The following is an 18,687-nucleotide window of genomic DNA, read 5'->3' on the forward strand; positions in this document are numbered from 1 at the left end:
TCCCCCTCACCCCCATGCCCCTCACCCCCCCATGCCCCACCCCCCTCCCCCCCCCATGCGCCTCCCCCTCACCCTTCATGCCCCTCCCCCTCACCCCCCCACCCCTCCCCCTCACCCCCCCTGCCCCTCCCCCCTCCCCCCCCTGCCCCTCCCCCCTCCCCCCCATGCCCCCCCCCCATGCCCCTCCCCCCTCACCCCCAATGCCCCTCCCCCCCATGCCCCTCCCCCTCACCCCCCCATGCCCCACCCCCTCACCCCCATGCCCCTCCCCCCTCACCCCCCCATGCCCCTCCCCCTCACCCCCATGCCCCTCACCCCCCCATGCCCCACCCCCCTCCCCCCCCCATGCTGCGCCTCCCCCTCACCCTTCATGCCCCTCCCCCTCACCCCCCCCCCCCTCCCCCCCTGCCCCTCCCCCCCCTGCCCATCCCCCTCCCCTCCCCCCCCATGCCCCACTCCCCCTCCCCCCCATGCCCCTCCCCCTCACCCCCCATGCCCCTCCCCCCTCACCCCCATGCCCCTCCCCTCACCCCCCATTGCCCCACCCCTCACCCCCCATGCCCCACCCCCCTCACCCCCCCAGCCCTCCCCCTCACCCCCCATGCCCCACCCCCCCCCTCCCCCCGCTGCCACTTCCGCTGGGGTCGGGGCCGAGTGGAGGCGGCGCGCGCAGTGCATTGTGGGTGGCGAGCGGCTGTTTGGATTCCCGCTCACGGCCACCGTCAGTGGCGAGCGGAAGCTTCTGAAGCGGCGGCTCGCTGGGCCTCCTCTACGTCGACTCAGCCTGAAGGTGAGAACCTCGCGCGGTGTGTCCACATCAGCAGTGGCGGCGGCGGTGGGAGGAGACAGAGGAGGCGCCTGGCCCACAGACGTCACGTTCTGCGGAGTTCGCGGCGCAGCTTCAAGCAGAGCTCGGCCCTGCTGCTGCTGCTGTTGTGGTTACATTATAGTTGTGGTTACATTATAGTTGTGGTTACATTATAGTTGTGGTTACATTATAGTTGTGCTTAAGTTATAGTTGTGGTTAAGTTATAGTTGTGGTTACAGTTGTTGGTCGTGGTTATTGTTGTGATTATAGTTGTGTGGTTGTTACTGTGGTGGTTGTGCAGGTGGTGGCACACGAGTTAACCCATAGCACCAGGGTCTAGCCCTCCTCTTGTACCGAGCCAGGCAGAGCAGTCGGCCCATGGCACCTGAGTCTGGCCCGTGACCTCCTCCTGCACTTAGCCTGGCACAGCCGTCAATCCATGGCACCTGGGTTATTGTGGTGACGTCACCGCCACGTCGTGGTGAATGGCGACTGTTAATGTGTGTTGGCTTGTGTGTGAGTATGATGGTGAATGCGTGAGTATGATGGTGAGTATGATGGTGAATGCGTGAGTATGATGGTGAGTATCATGGTGAGTATGATGGTGAATGCGTGAGTATGATGGTGAGTATCATGGTGAGTGTGATGGTGAGTGTATCGTGGTTGGTGAGTAATACTGAGTGTGAGTTTGACTAATTATCTTCCCTCTCGCTGTCTCTGCTTTCCCCCCTAACTACCTCGCCTGGTATACAGGAGTTTGTAGGTTCGATCCCGACCCTGATGCCTGCTGTATATTTGGAGTTTGCGTGTCTCTGTCTCTCCCTGTGGTCGCGTGGATTTTTCTCCGGGTCCTCCGGTTTCTCTCTCCACATTAAGATACATTCGTTTAAAGTTTTGACTTAAAACTTTCGTGAGGGCAGGAATTAATATAATTGGTTCTTTCGGTAAAGTCACGTAAATAGAAAACAAAAACAAATCTATTTTTTAAGTTAAAAAAATGAGATAAATTGAAAATAATAAAAGCAATTTATTCGATTTATTACTCTTTTTTTTTTTGGTTTTCTATTTACGTGACTTTACCGAAAGAACCAAGAATATGAATATTCGTTTAAAGTATTTGGCTGCTATAATTTACACGTGATGATGAGCCACTTCGTTGAGCTATTATTGGTGGCAAGTCGCTTCTGAATAAGTAATATTTAAAAGTACTTTGTTTTTTAAAACGCTTTAATTAAATTAAATGTACCACGACTCCAGGAAGTGGCCCCGATGCTTGCCATAACGTAAGGGGCCGTGGTGATTTACAGCCAACGTCAGTTGAGCGTGGACAATTAGACCCAAGCCGAAACATAACATAAAAATGAATGTTTAAAAATACTTTTTTTTCATATAATGTAGTTTTGTCATCAGTATGACATAAGTATACCAAGTTTGCAGTCGATACCACATTGGGAAGTGGGTTAAAATTGAGTTGCAAGATTTGAGGATACAACAACAACAACAGACAGAGTGAGTTAAATAAAAGCGCGTAATAAAAGAGATGTTCATCTCAGTGGACCTTACCTGGTAAAATGAAAATCGTTGAGATCTAGTTTTATCTCTCCTTCCCGAGCACAACAACAAGCAGGAGTAGTGGGAGGAGCATTCTCCACTAAGTAGTGGTGACGACACCACGGCGCTTGTGCCAGGATATGTGCACCATAGATATCCATCACATAGAGACCCATAGAGTCATCACACATAGACCTATACACGCACTACGCACAGACCCTCAGACTTGCACAGAGAACCATAGACTCACCACAAAGACCCATATACTCATCAGACAGAGAACCACAGACTCAAACAGATCCACAGACTCGCACAGAGCCCTATAGACTCACCAAACAGAGACATAGACTCACCACAGAGAGACACATAGACTCACCAGACAGATACCCATAGACTCAATCGTAACCATACTCGCACAGAGACCCACAGACTCGCCACACATACCCATCTAATTACCACACAGAGACCCATAGACCTACACAAAAGCGCATAGACTCATCACAGAACCACAGACTCAAACACACCCACAGACTCGCACAGAGGTCTATAGACTCACCACACAAACACACGGACTCACCACAGAGCCCCATAGACTCACCACAGAGACCCATAGACTCATCAGACAGAGACGCATAGACTCACCCCACAGAGACTCATAGACTCACCCCACAGATACCCATAGAGTTATACAAAAACGCATAGACTCATCACACAGAGAACCACCGACTCAAACAGACTCGCACAGAGCCCTATAGACTCACAAAACAGAGACACATAAACTCACCACACAGAGACACATAGACTCACCTCACAGAGACCCACGGACTATCACAGAGACCCATAGACTCACCACACAGAGATCCATCGACTCACAGAGACCCAAGTGCTCGCACGTGAATGTGTGGTGATTTAGTTGAAGGTGGAGGGGGGTTACCAGCCCCTCGCACCCATCCAGAACTCCCTGTGGCCACTGGTGGCTGCGGGCGACGTGAGGTTCACAGCTGGTCAGGGTTGGCGCCCCCCCCCAAAATGTCATCTCTCACAACCACCGCTGCATTATCAACCGTCACCATTCGCCAATAAGTGACAATGACGTTACCACAGCGCCTGTGCCAGGCCAGGTGCACTTTGAAGTCACGTGAAGTGTCGAAGGCTGGCTGACCGGAGGTCCTGGAACAGGCCCAGGTGCCATGGGTTGGTTGACTGAGATGACTGGCAGCACCACCTGTACCCCGTACTGTGCCAAATTGCTGCATATTTATCATCCGGTGTTCCGCTCGTTGTTGTGAGTGTCACTCCTCCGTTGTTGTTGGAGGGCGATTGTCGCCAACTGCCAAGTAGAAGCATCCTTCACGAGCCTCCCCGCAGAGGCCGATCTCGACACCACTGGTACCAGTCGTCGGCAAAGCCCACTCAGCTCCACATCCTCCCGTACCGCATCAGTCCACCTCCACTCCAGCCAATGCCGTGCCCGCCCAGCTCCCTCCATCCACCCACATACTCACTTACCGGCTTACTCACGCACTCACCCACTCATATCTGCTCTCGCACCTACGCATGAAATTTTAAATGCAGGCTACGCAAAGCATCGTGATCAATTTACACCAAAATCTACTCTCAACCACTTAAACCACATATTCGTAAATGATGCGCACCATAATCAGCCACTATGGCTGTGTGCAGGGTGTTGTGATGTCACGTAGTACGACGTTTTTCTTGCTCCCCCCCCCCCCCCCCCCGTTTTAACGCGGCGTCTATCTATGGCCTCGTCACATTGGCCTTAATGGACGCGTGGTGATGGTGAAAGATGATTCGGCGGTGGATACTGAATTACCGGAGCCCCATTTAACATTCAGGTGACACGGGGCACGGTACGTGAAGAACCTCTTATGTCCTGTAAGCAGACTTCTCTGCGTGGGATAGTTAACACCTCTTAATGCACAGACAACCGCCAACGCAGCCTCGCCTGCCGGAGGAGCTCGCTGATGATCGGACAGTGTTCAGATCTCTCAAGGATCTGTGAGCTACTCGCACACAAAGATCCCCGTATAGCCTTTAACAGACTGTTGGGGCAAGTGCTTTATAACATCAAAGGGGCGCTGCAATACGATGCAATCAAAATCACCGATCAGAGATTTTCCCATATATGGTCTTTGCTGATTGTGAATCGATACTAATTGTATTGATTCCACTCAGTCGATACAGCAGCAAGCTCAAAATGTCCGATTTTATCTGAAAATTTCTGCGTTTCACAGATCATACAAAGCAACGGTATTGATGCCTGGTTTGTATGTACTTTTTATTTTAAAAAAAATGCATGTAGTCTATCAGACTTTTGTATTAAATCGCTCTGCAAAAAGTCATTTTGTATGCTAATAAATCAATGTTATGCTAATGCAAAATTTCATCATAGCCGCGACTCGGTTTACTCCGATATGCAATGTCATCTTTATTTCGATCCTGTGAGTGTACAATTTTATATTAAACTTCATTTACTGAGTGAATACAAGACCACTTATATGCTGATGTCCATTTTTATCATAGCTGTGATTCATTCAGCCATTCACTCACTCAGCCACAAACTCACTCAGCCACACACTCACTCAACGACTCACTCAACTACTCAGCCGCTCACTCACTCAGATATTCACTCACTCAACCACTCACTCAATTATTAACTCAACCACTCAACCAATCATTCAACCACCCACTCACTCAATCACTCAACCATCACGCTCTCACTCACTCAACCATTCACTCACTCAGCCACTCACTCAGCCACCCACTCACTCAGTCACTCAACCACTCGCTCACTAAACCACTCACTCATTCAACCGCTCGCTCACTCAACCATTCACTCACTCAACCACTCGCTTGCTCACTCAACCACTCACTTGCTCACTCAAGCACTCGCTCACGCAACCACTCACCCAACCACTCGCTCAACGACTAACTCTACCACTCACTCACTCAACCCCTCACTCAACCTTTCACTCAACCCCTCACCAAACCACTCACTCAACGACTCACCAGAATCCTCTCGGCTTGGGGACTCACTTAACCACTGACTTAACCACTCACTTAACCATTCACTTAACCACTCACTAGAGCAACCACTCACTCACTTAATGACTTACTCAACCACTCAACCAATTACTTTCTCACTCACTCAGCCACTCACTCCTTCACTCAGCCACTCACCCTTTCACTCAGCCACTCACTCATTAGCCACTCACTCAGCCACACACTCAACCACTCAGCCGCGCACTCACGAAGCTACTTACTCACGAAGCTACTTACTCACTCAACCACTCACTCACTTAATCACTTACTCAACCACTCAACCATCACTCTTTAACTCACTCAACAATTCACTCAATCAGCCACACTCACTCAACAACTCACTAACTTAACCGCTCAGCCGCTCAGTCACTCTATCTCAATCACTCAACCACTCGCTCACTCAGCCACTCACTCCCTCAACCACTAACTGACTGAACCACTCACTCAACCACTCACTCATTCAACCGTTCCCGAATTCATTCAACCAGTCACTCAACCATTATGTCGCTGGACGAGTCCCACCTTGATGGGTCTGCGACATTTCTTTCCAGAGTTATTGCCAAAAAACCACAAACATCCCAGAATCCTCTTGGTTTGGGGTCCAAATGTTGTCGCTTATTATATCCCATGAGAAACATCGCATCGAATAAATGTGATTGGATTCTCCCCGCCTGGACGAGCAGAATTGAATATGTAAGCATCAGGGTTTGGATCAAACCTACAACCTCCTGTATACCGGGCGAAGTAGTGAACTCGTCACCCGGGTCGCCCTAATCCATTCCCGTATCTCTTCTTCTGTGTGTGTGCTACAGGCGGGTGTCTCAGATTGCCAGCACCATGTGATGGGAGCTCCAGGGCATGCTGTGTGCTCGCCAGGAGGGGCTGGGCAAGATGGCGTAGTCGCTGGAGCAGCTGCGGGCGCGGCACCGCCACTCTCACCCTGGCGGAGTGCAGCAACACAGTGGGGCGGCACCAGCGGGACACTCTGGACAACGCAGCCAAGGTGCGCGCCAGCCACTCACTCATCCACTCACTCACTCAGCCACTCATACAACCACTCACTCACTCATCCACTAACTTAAACTACTCACTCAACTACTCACTCACTCAACCACTCACTCAACCACTCACTCAACCATTCACTCAACCATCTACTTACTCAACCACTCAATCAATCACTCACTCAGTCATTAACTCAACCACTCACTCAACCACACACTCATGCGCTCAAACACTCACTCATTGGTTCAAACACTCACTCATTCAAATACTCATTCAACCACTCACTAATTCACTCAACCACTCACTAATTCACTGAACCACTCACTCACTCACTCAACCACCCACTCGCTCTCTGAACCAATCGCTCCATAAATCACTCACTCAACCACTCACTCAACCCCTTACACACAGGCTCATCACCTGTGTCTCAACCATCTTACTGAGTAACATAACTCTTTTTTTAGAAGTGACCTGGCCACAAATGATAGGTCAACAACGTGCCTTATGTGGAAATTTATAGCAGCCAACTACTCTAAACGCCTGTTTCTAAATGTGTAGGGAAAATCCAGAGGACCAGAATAAAAATCCACTTGACCACGGAGAGAACATGCAAACTCCAAATATACAGGTGTCAGGGTTGGGATCTAACCGACAACCTCCTGTATACCAGACGAGGTAGTTAACATTGTATCCGGGCAAGCCGTACATCGAGCTGGAGTGGACCATGCGGCCCATCCCTATCGCGTGAGTGGCTCCCACTGTTGTTATTGTGTTCATATGTGTGTGGTCTGCTTGTGTGTATGCGTGTGCCGCACTGCGCTATGAACCCAACATGACCAAGCTGTTGCCCCGCTCGCCCGACTCGTTGAGAGGCTTGCCCACCCCCCAGGGCGTTGTCGTGAAGATACCGCTGGGAGGAAGAATATCTCACAATACTGGAAGAGGTGAGGACTACACAGTGATTAACTGAGTGGGTCTGTGAGTGAGTTAGTGGATGAGTCGGTGGGTGAGTCGGTGGGTGAGTGGGTGGGTCAGTGGTTGAGGGAGTAGGTGAGTGAGTGTGTTAGAGAAGTGGGTGTGTTGAATGTGAGTGAATAGATGCGTGTGTGGAGGAGTGGATTGTTGAGTGAGTCGTTGGGTGAGTGAGTAGGTGGGTGTGGGTTAGAGATTGAGTGGGTGGTGGGTGATTGTGTGAATTAGTGGGTGGGTGGGTGAGTGAATGGTTTGAAGTGATTGATTAGATGAGGGAGTGGGTGAGAGGTGGGTTGGTGAGTGGATGAGAAAATTGGTGGGTTAGAGATTGAGTGGGTGGGTAACTAGGTGATTGGGAGGGTGAGTGGGTGAGTGGCTTAATGGGTGATTCAGTCGGTGGGTGAGTAGGTGAGTGCCTGGATAAGTAAGTGAGTGTATGGGAGCATGAGTGGGTGGATGGTTGAGTAGGTGGGTGAATAGGTGAGTGGGTGGTGGGTGGGTGAATTAGTGAGTGACTGTGTGAGTGAGTGCGTGGGTAGGTCAGTGCGATATTGTGTGGGGGAGTGGGTGAGTGAGGGGTTGAGTGAATAGGTTAGTGGGCGGGTGAGTAGATTGTTGGGTGAGTGGGTGGGTGAGTCAGTTAGTGGGTGGGTGAGTGAATATCGAAGGTTGAGCAGGTGAGTTGTTAGTGTGTGATTGGGTGCGTGGGTGAATCAAAGAGTGAGGCACCACGGTGGCGACATGTTAACTACCTCGCCTAGTATACAGGATTTTGTGTATTCGATCCCATCCCTTCCACCTGTATATTTGGAGTTGGCATGTTCTCCCTGTGGTCGTGTGGATTTTTCTCCGGGTCCTCCAGGTTTTCTCTCCATATTTAAAATCAACATGCATTTAGAGGATGTGGCTGCAATAAATGTCTCCATGATAATCCACTTCGTTATCCTATCATTTGTAACCAGGTCACTTCTGAAAAATATTAATTTAGTTATCTGAACCAGAGGTCGCAACCGGGTACCCGATACCCGTACCCTACCCGATACCCGGCTACCCGTACCCAGCCGGGTACGGTACGGGTAGCCGTTTGCGACCCTGGGCGGCCGGGTACGGGTACAGATAGGCCGTGAGTCACTGGTGAGTAACCGTTTGTCACTCATTTCGGGTAGGGTACGGGTAGGGAACGGGTACCCGTACCTCTGATCTGAACCTTTTCTGGTAAAATTAAAAAAATATTGTTTAATTTAGTTTATTGGGTGGGTGAGTGGGTAGGTGGGTTATTGAGTGATTTGGTGGGTAGGTTAGAGATTGAGTGGGTGAATGGGTGGGTGTGTGAGTGGGGGTGTGATTAGTTGAGTAGGTGAGTGGGTGAGTAAATTGTTGAGTGAGTGGATTAGAGATTGAGTGGGTGGCAGGGTGAGTGGGTTTGTGAGTGGGTTGGTGGGTGGTTTTGAATGGGTGAGTGGGTGGAGTGCCGTGGTGGCGAGCTGTTAACTACCTCGCCTTTTATACAGGAGGTCGTGAGGTCGATCCCGACCCTGACACCTGTATATTTGCATGTTCTCCCCATGGTCGCGTGGAATTTTCTCCAGGTGCTCCGGGTTCTCCCTCCACATTTAAAAACATGCAATTATAGAATTTGGCTGCTATAACTTTATACGTCAAAAGCCACCTAATTGAGTTGAATATTTGTGGTCAAATGGTTTTTGAAAAATATCTATATAGCCGAGTGCCTTACCTGGTAAAATAAAAAAGCGTAATTTTCATTTAGTGTGCAGAGGAGTGGCTGGGTGGGTGAGTGGATGAGTGAGTGCGATGTTTGATGGGTGTTTTATTTTACTTTTATTAATTTACATTTTTTTACCCACGTGACTTTACCGAAAAAACCTAAGAATAGTTTGATGGGTAGTAGGTCAGTGGCTGGGTGAGTGAGTGTGGGCTATAGATTGAGTGGGTGGCTTGGTGAGTGGGTGAGTGTGTGCTTGGCTCGGTGGTTGAATGAATGGATGGTTTAGTTTGTGGGTGGGTGTTTGATTGTGTGTTATCGTGGGTGGGAGAGTCAGAGAGTGGAGTGCCATGTTGGCAAATTGATAACTATCTTGCCTGGTATTTTTAAGTTCGTAGGTTCGATCCAAACCATGCTTCTCAAAACAATCTATATAGCTCAGTGGGCCTTACCTGGGGAAATTTTTTATTTTTTTTAGTTAAGGGTGTTGGTGAGTGGGCGGGTGGGTGAGTGCATCAGTGTGGGTTTGAGATTTAGTGGGTGGCTTGGTGAGTGGGTAAGTTCGAGTAACTCAGTGGTTGAGTTTGTGGGTGATTACGTTAGTAGGTGATTAAATTAGTGGGTGGGTCAGTAATTACGGTGGTAGTGGGTGAGTGGCTGAGTGGCTGAGTGGCTGAGGGAGTAGGCGGGTGGTTGGCTGGGTGGGTGGGTGAGTAGGTGGGTTATAAATTGAGTAGGTGGCAGGGTGAATGGATCTGAAAGTGGGTGAGTGAGTAGGTGCACGGCTGGGTGAGTTAGTGAGTGGATGGTTGAGTGAGTGGGTGAGTGTGTGGGTGCATGGATGTGTGTGTGGGTGGGTGAGTGTGTGTGGGTAGGAGGTTAGGTGGGTAGTGCGTGAATGTATGGGTTAGAAATCGAGTGAGTGGGTTAGTCACTGGGTGAGTGAGTGGATGGGTGGGTTTGTGAGCTTTGGTTAAGAGATTGAGTCAGTAGCAGGGTTTGTGTGTGGTTTCGAGATTGAGTGGGTAGTTGGGTGAGTGGGTGGTTGGGTGAGTGGGTGGGTTAGAGATTGAGTGGCTCGGTGAGGGAGTATTGGGTGGGTGAAGTGAGTTGGTGGGTCAGTGAGTGCGTGGGTGGGTGATTCAGTAAGTGGGTGAGTGAGGGGTTGGGTGAGCGATGGGTTGAGTGGGTGTGTTTTTTGTTCGTGAGTTTGTGGGTGGGTGAGTTGGTCAGTTAGTGGTTGGGTGAGTAAGTGGGTGGGTGAGCAAGTGAGTGAATGGGTGTGTTGGTAGGTGAGTGTGTAGCTTGGTGAGTGGTCGTAGGGTGAGTGGGTGGGTGAGAAAGTGGTTAACGGAGTGAGTGGTTGTGTGGGTGGGTGAGTTGTTGACTGAGTGGGGTCAGCGAGTGGGTGGGTGAGTTGATGTGGGAGGTTGAGTGGGTACGTTAGCGTGTGAGTGATTGGATGGGTGAGTCAGAGAGTGAGGCACCAAGGTGGTGAGACGTGCACTGCCTCGCCTGGTATACAGGAGATTGTGGATTCGATCCTGACCCTGTCGCCTGTATATTTGGAGTTTGCATGTTCTACACATGGTCGCGTGGATTTTGCTGCAGGTCCTCCGGGTTTTCCCCTCTGCATTTAGAATCAACATGCGTTTAGAGGATTTGGCTGCAATAAATGTCTATGTGATAAGCCACTTCGTTTATCTATAATTTGTTCACAGGTCTATTCTGAAAAGGATCTATATAGCTCAATGGGCCTTACCTGGTGAAATAAAAAGTAGTTTAGTTTAGGGGGTAGGTGGCTCGTTGGGTCGGTAGGTCTGTTGCAGGTCGAGTAGGTGGCAGGGTGAGTAGGTGAGTAGGTAAGTGGCTGGGTGAGTGGGTTGTCTGGTGAGTGTGTGAGTTAGAGATAGAGTGGGTGGATGGGTGGGTGTATGATTGGGGGAGTGAAATGGTGAGTGGATGGGTGAATGAATTGTTGAGTGAGTGAGTCAGTGAGTGGGTGTGTAGGTGGGTGCGTAGGTAAGTGGTTAGCAAGGTGTGTGGGTCTTTGAGTGGGTATGTGGCTGAATGGGTATGTGGCTGAATGGGTATGTGGCTGAATGGGTATGTGGCTGAGTGGGTATGTGGCTGAATGGGTATGTGGCTGAATGGGTATGTGGCTGAATGGGTATGTGGCTGAATGGGTATGTGGCTGAGTGGGTATGTGGCTGAATGGGTATGTGGCTGAATGGGTATGTGGCTGAATGGGTATGTGGCTGAATGGGTATGTGGCTGAATGGGTATGTGGCTGAATGGGTATGTGGCTGAATGGGTATGTGGCTGAATGGGTATGTGGCTGAATGGGTATGTGGCTGAATGGGTATGTGGCTGAATGGGTAGGTGAGTGGGTGGCTGCGAGTCAGAGTGGAGCCCCATGGTGGCGAGATGTTAACTACCTTACCTTTTGTACAGGAGGTTATGGATTCGGTCTCGATCTTGATGCCTGTATATTTTGAGTTTGCATGTTCTCCTCGTGGTTCATGGATTTTTCTCCGAGACCTCTGGGTTTTTTGTGGCCACGTTGCTTCTGAATAAGATCTATATAGCTCTGTGGGCCTTGCCTTGTAAAAAAAAAATTAGTTTACAGTTGGGTGAGTGGGTGGTTGAGTGCGTAGGTGGGTGAGTGAGTTGGTGGGTGGTTAGGTTGGTAGGTGAGGGGCTGGGTGAGTGAGTTGTTGGGTTAGATATGGAGTAGGTCACAGTGTGAGTGGGTCGGTTGGTGCGTGAGTTGGTCAGGGAGTGGGTGGGTGAGTTAATGGGTGGGTTGTTGGGTGAGTGAGTTAGTGAGTGCATGTGCAGGTGGGTGCGTGGATGAGTGGTTTAGTGAGTGGGTTAGAAATTGAGTGCGTGGCAGGGTGAGTGGGTTTGTGAGTCGGTGGGTGAGTCAAAGAATTGAGCGCCACGGTGGCAAGATGTTAACTACCTCGCCTACTATACAGAATGTTGTGGGTTCGATCCCGACCCTGACGCCTTTATATTTCACTCCACATTTAGAAACATGTAATAAGAGGAATTGGGTGCAATAAATGTATACAGCGACTTTGTTGAACTATCATTTGTGGCGAGGATGCTTCTGAAAACAATCTTTATAGCTCAGTGGGCCTTACCTGGTAAAATAATATCTCACATTACCAGAAGAGGTAAGGACTACATATAGAGTGGGTGATTAACTGGGTGGGTCTGTGAGTGTGGGTCAGTGATCTAGGAAGTAGGTAAGTGAGTGTGTTAGAGATTATGGGTGATAGGGTAAGCCATGGGTGACGTGAGTGGGTGTGTTGTTTGGGAGTGAATAGACGAGTGGTTGGGTGTGTGGCTGGGTGAGTGGGTGGGTGGGTAGGTGAGTGGGTTAGAGATTGATTGGGTGAGTTAGTGGGTGGCTGAGTGGGTGGGTGGGTGAATGGGTTTAGAGATTGAGTGGGTGGTGGGTGGTTGGGTGAATGAGTGGGTGAGTGGGTTTGTGAATGGTTGAGGTGAGTGAGTGGGTGGGTCAGTGCGTGAGTGGGTGTGGGAGTGGGTGAGAGGTGGGTTGGTGAGTTGGTGAGAGGATTAGTGAATTGGTGGGTTCGAGATTGCGTGGCTGGGTGAGTGAGTCGGTTAGAGATTGAGTGGGTGGCAGGGTAAGTGGGTGGGTTGCTTAATGGGTGTGTGAGTGGGTGGATGAATAGGTGAGTGAATAGGTGCATAGTTTAGTGGGTGGGTGAATAAGTGAGTGGGTGGGTGAGTGGATTGTTGGGTGCATGTGTGGGTGGTTGAGTTTTTGGGTAGATGGGTGTGTGAATATGGGAGGTGAGTTCGTGTGTTAGTGGGTGGGTGAGTCGGAGAATGAGGCACCATGGTGTCGAGATGTTAACTACCTCGCCTAGTATACAGGAGGTTGTGGATTTTATCCCAGCCCTTCCGCTTGTATATTTGGAGTTTCTATGTTCTCCCCGTGGTCGCGTGGAATTTTCTCCAGGTTGTCCCTCCACATTTGAACATGCATTTATATAATTTGGTTGCAATAACTTTCTACGTGAAAAGCCACTTAATTGAACTGTCATTTGTGCTGAGGTGGCTTCCAACAAAGATATATAGCTCAGGGCCTTACCCAGTAAAATGAAAAACAATTAAATATTCGTTTATTGTGTGGATGAGTGGGTGCGTGCGTGAGTGGGTGGGTGCATGGGTGGATGAGTGAGTGGATGGGGTGTTGCGTCGTAGGTGAGTCGCTGAGTGAGTGAGTGGCTGGGTGCATGAGTGTGAATTAGAGATTGAGTGGGTGGCTTAGTGAGTGGGTCAGTGTATGAATGGCTCAGTAGTTGATTGAGTGAGTGGGTGAGTGTGTGGGTTAGTGGGTGGGAGAGTCAGACAGTGGGGCGCCACGGTGGCGAGATGTTAACTACCTCGCCTGGTATGCAGAAGGTTGTGGGTTTGATCCCGACCCTGACACCTGTATATTTCCCTCCACATTTAAAATCAACAAGCATTTATAGGATTTGGCTGCAATACATGTCATAAGCCACTTCGTTGACCTATAATTTTTAACCAGGTCATTTCTGAAAAGATGGGAGTGGGTGAGTGTGAGTGGCTCGGTGGTTGAGTTAGTGGGTGGTAGTGGGTGGTTGAGTTAGTGGGTGGTGGAATGTTTTGGTGGTTGAATTATTGGGTGGTTGAGTGATGGGTGGGTGGGTGAATAATTACGTGGTTAGTGGGTGAGTTGCTGAGGGAGTGGTTGGGCGAGTGGGTGGGTTAGAAATTGAGTGGGTGGCATGGTGATTGGATGTGTATGTGACTGGGTGAGTAGGTGAGTGGCTGGGTGAGTATGTGAGTGGATGGATGAGTGAGGGGGTGAGTGGGTTTGTGGATGAGTGAGTCTGTGGGTAGCAGGTTATGTGGGTAGTGGGTGGGTTATAAATTGAGTGAGTGGGTTAGTGACTGGGTGAGTTGTAGTTGAGAGAGTCAGTTTAAAAGTGAGTTGGTGGGTTAGAGATTGACTGGCTCGGTGAGTGAGTGCTGGGTGGGTTAGTGAGTTGTTGGGTGGGTGCGTGTTAGTGGGTGGATGATCGACTGGGTGGGTGGTTGAGTGAGTAGATAGGTGGGTGGGTTGCAGTGACGTGTGGTGAGGTCAATGGCTGGGGAGGCACTGGCTTGTGTCAGAGCCAGATTCACACACTGAGGGGGACGTGGCCTCACGGAGGGGGGCGTGTTAGACGCATCCCCCTCAGTGAGGCAAATGTGATGGCTACCTCCCCTGGTGCTTTTTCATTGCAGTTTCATGACGAGACCAGCGAGCCTAAATATCTTTATACACATACGTGAAATAAGTTACCTGGAGTATGGAAGGCGAGGACATGAAATGAAGGGGTCTACAAACATTACATTGGTGACATACTGTGATAGTAACAGGCACGCGCTTATTGCCCGCGCTCCATCCAGTTAATGAGGGGTTGCGCAATCAGGGGAGGCTGAGCTCGTCGCTGCCTCACCTCTCGTCTCTTGCTGTATTTGCAGCGGAGCTCCGCAAATTTGGCGATTTTGACTATAAAAATGATTGGAATCGTACAGAAATGACATTTATAACACAGATCAGTGGAAAAATCTTAATTTTTATTTTATTATTCTCTTTTTTTTACTTTTCATAACAACTATTGTCATTGGAGTATGACAGGTGAGGCTCTGCCTCCCCTGACCGCACGTCCCTGGTGGGTTGGTAGGTTGGTAGGTTGGTGAGGAAGTGAGAGAGTTAGTGGGTACGAGATTGAGTGGGTGGCTGGCTGAGTGGTTGAGAAGATGGGTGTGCGATTTCATGGGTGAGTGAGTCGGTGAGTGAGTGGGTGAGTGCTTCATTGGGTTCATGAGTGAGTGGATGGGTTATTGAGTGAGAGGGTGGGTATTTGAGTAAGTGGTGTGCGTGAATAGGTGAATGGGTGGGTGTTTGAGTGAGTGAGTGAGTCGGAGAATGGGGTGCCACGGTGGTGAGATGGTAACTTCCTCACCTAGTATACAGGAGGTTGTCGATTCGATCCCGACCCTGTCGCAAGTATATTTGATTGTGCTTGTTCTCCTCGTGGTCGTGTGGATTTTTGTTCCAGGTCAACGGAGTTTTCCCTCTGCATTGAGAATGAATTTGCATTCAGAGGATTTGGCTGCAATGCATGTGTATGTGATAAGCCACTTAGTTAACTTGTCATTTGTTACAAGGTCGCTTTTGAAAAAGATCTATATAGCCCTGTGGGCCTTACCTGGTAAAATAAAAACAGTTTAGTTTTTGTTTCGTGGGTGAGTGAGTGAATGGGTGGGTTGGTGGTTGGGTGATTGAATGGGGGTTGGGTGGGTGAGTTGGTGGGTGTTCGAGTCAGTGGCTGGGTCATTGTGTTAGTGGATGGGTATTTGAGTAAGTGGTGTGAGTCAGTAGGTGAATGGGTGGGTGTTTGGGTGAGTGGCTGGTATGTGGGTGAGTAAGTTAGTGTAGGAGGTTGAGTGGGGAAGTTAGTGTGCGAGTGGGTGGGTGAGTGAGTCAGAGAATGGGGCACCACGGTGGTGAGATGTTAACTACCTTGCCTAGTATACAGGAGGTCATGGAATTGATCCCGACCCTGCCGCCTGTATATTTCGAGTTTGCGTCTTCTCCCTGTGGTCACGTGGATTTTTCTCCGGGTCCTCGGGGTTTTACCTCTGCATTGAGAATAAACTTGCATTCAGAGGATTTGGCTGCAATAAATGTATATGTGATAAGCCACTTTGTTTACCTGTAATTTGTAACAAGGTCGCTTTTGAAAAAGATCTATATAGCTCTGTGGGCCTTAGCTGGTACAATGAGAAATAGTTCCGTTTTCGTTTATTGGGTGGGTGAGTGGTTGATGGGTGATTGATTGAGTGCGTGGGTGGTTGGGTGGGTGTGTGAGTGGGGGAGTTAATAGGTGAGTGGGTGGGTGAGTGGAGTCTAGAGTGAGTGGGTTAGTGAGTGAGTGGGTTGGTGGGTGGGTCGTTGAGTTAATGAGTGGGTGTGTAGGTGGGTGCACAGGTATGTTCTTGAGTGGCTGTGTGTGTGCATGAGCAAGTGATTTAGCGGTTGAGTGGGTGGCAGGGTGAGTGGATGAGTGAGTGTGTGGGTGGCTTTCGTAGTTTAGTGGGTGGGTGAGTCAGATAATGAGGCACCACAGTGACGAGATGCAAACCCCCTCGCGAAAGCCGACGTGTTAAACTGGTATATTGGAATTCAGAGGTTTGACCCCAACCCTGATGTCTGTATATTTGGAGTTTGCATCTTCTCTCGTGGTCACGTCGATTTTCCTCTGATTCCTTCGGGTTTGTTTAACACGTAGACTTTCGCGACCAATATCATCCATAATAGAGGTTTCTTTTTTGGGTTAGATCGCGTAAATATTTAAATGTGTCGTTTAAACCCACCACCACCCGACACAGCCAACTAGTAAGGGTTGTCAGAACATGCCAATTTGTAACTAGTACAGCACACGGTGTGTTGGAGAGTCAAGCCTCAACATTTACAATCTGAGTACGACGTTTCGCCAGTAATTACAACTAGCTTCATCAGGCGACAGCCAGATTTGTGGAGACATTCACCTGTTTCGTTCCTTATGTAGAGGCGTAGATGTGCTGCCTGTTTTTATCATTTGCCGCTTATCATTCGCCTGTTATCAAGTTAAAAGTAGAAATAGTTATTATTGTTGTAATCACGTTATAAGAAGAAATAATTGTTATTTCGTTAAAAGTAGAAATAATTATTGTTATCAAGTTCTAAGTGGAAATAATAATTACTGTTCTCATTCGCCTGTCGTTTCATTTGCCTGTTGTTATTTTTCGTCTATTGTTATCAAGTTATAAGTAGAAAGTTATTATTATTGTTATCATTCGCCTGGTGTTGGTAGTGCACGTCTCTAATCCAGCACTCTGGAAGGTAGCGAGGGTTGGTGAATCACCGCACAATGATGTTGGCAAATCACCTTCCCGTGGGCGTCGAGGTGCCATAACCTGACTCGCCAGAAGGCAGTAGAGCAAGTGGACTAATCGCCATTTTCACCTGTACAGGGATAGAGTGTTTCACCCTCGCACGCATGGGTTTTCTCCGGGTACTCCGGTTTCCCCCACTGGTATAAACACTCGTCATTAATTAGCGCATAATGCCTCCATAGAGGACCGCAGAGCTTGGACAATTGTTGGTACTGGCTCACCACGTGGCTTCCTTCCTGCACGGCTGTGGTTCCTCATACCTCTGAGTCGTTCTTGTGCGCGCTATAAAACTTTTAATTATTACTATTATTCGCCAGGCGGTGGTGTTGCAAGCCTGTAATCCAGCAGTGGAAGGCAGCAAGGGTGAGTGGATCACACAGTGAATGTTGTGAAACCCCCTTTCCGTGGGCATCGAGGTGCCTTCTCCTGGCTGGCTGGCCAGGAGAAGGCAGTACAGAAAGTGGGATAATCGCCATCTTTGCCTGCACGGTTTAAAGTGCTGCCCCTCGTATGCGTGGGTTTTCTCCAGGTGCTCCGGTTTCCCCCACTTGTGTAAGAACTCATCATTCATACGTCGAAAATGTAAAAAAACAATTCAGGACCCGACTGTGACTCAGTGTGGATTTCCTGGACTTAGTCTATTTTATTATTATAAAGAATTAAAGGGGCTGCTGTTTGATGACACGACTAGAGAGCTGGCTTGCACTGCAGGGAACTTAATAATCAACTTGGATTCTGCAACCCTCAATGGCCATTTTAAGTTAAATTTGTGCATGTAAGACTCGCACAAACAACCATACCCAGAAACCCATAGACTCCAACAGAGACCCATCCTACAGACACTCAGACTCACACAGCGACCCCATACTCACAGAGACCGATAGACATGCACAGAGACCCATAGCCTCACATAGAGATCCATACACTCAAGGCCCAAAAACTCACACAGAAATCCATAAATTCGCACAGAGGTCAATAGAATTTGAATTTGAATATTTATTTCTACTGGATGAATCTGATGAGCTATAACGATCTGTTTTCACAGACGTCCAATCGGGTGGGTCAGAAAATAACAACAAAAATACAATACAAAAACATCACAGGAAAGGTAAACAAATTGTTTCGAAATATACAAATTAAACTGAACTCTTTTTATCTTACCATAGACTCATGCAAACATGTTGGACTCGCACAGAGACCTTAACCACTAAACCTCTAACAATTAAAACCCTCTAAACCCCTAACTATCTAAACCCATAACCATCTAAACCGCTAACCCTCTCAACCCCTTTACTCTTACAACCCTAATCTTTAAACCCCTCGCCCTCTAAAAGCTTAACCTCTAAACCCCCAAAACCCTAACCATCTCAACCCCTAACCCTCTAAATTCCTATACCCCTAACCCTCAACCCCTTTACCCTTAAAGCCCTAACCCACCAAGACCCTCACTCTCTAAACCCCTTATTCTTTTAACCCTAATCGTCTAAGCCATTAATAACCAAACCCTCTAAACCCTCTGAATCCCTAACCCTCTATACCTTGAAACCCTAACCTTCTAAAACCCTAAATCCGTAAC

General features: G+C 49.0%; 1 long non-coding RNA gene across 1 annotated transcript; it reads left to right on the forward strand.

Moving 5' to 3' along the window:
• The first annotated feature begins 696 nt into the window (after nucleotides 1-696).
• LOC133348669 (uncharacterized) lies at nucleotides 697-17,475 on the forward strand. The gene is made up of 4 exons (XR_009755821.1): nucleotides 697-790; nucleotides 6,235-6,425; nucleotides 7,266-7,368; nucleotides 17,429-17,475. It is a non-coding gene; the product is annotated as an uncharacterized LOC133348669 (long non-coding RNA).
• The last annotated feature ends 1,212 nt before the right edge of the window (nucleotides 17,476-18,687 follow it).

This window comes from Lethenteron reissneri, chromosome 27 (genome assembly GCF_015708825.2).
Source record: "Lethenteron reissneri isolate LAM-NWPU_2019-01 chromosome 27, ASM1570882v1, whole genome shotgun sequence".
NCBI classification, from domain to species: Eukaryota; Metazoa; Chordata; class Hyperoartia; order Petromyzontiformes; family Petromyzontidae; genus Lethenteron; species Lethenteron reissneri.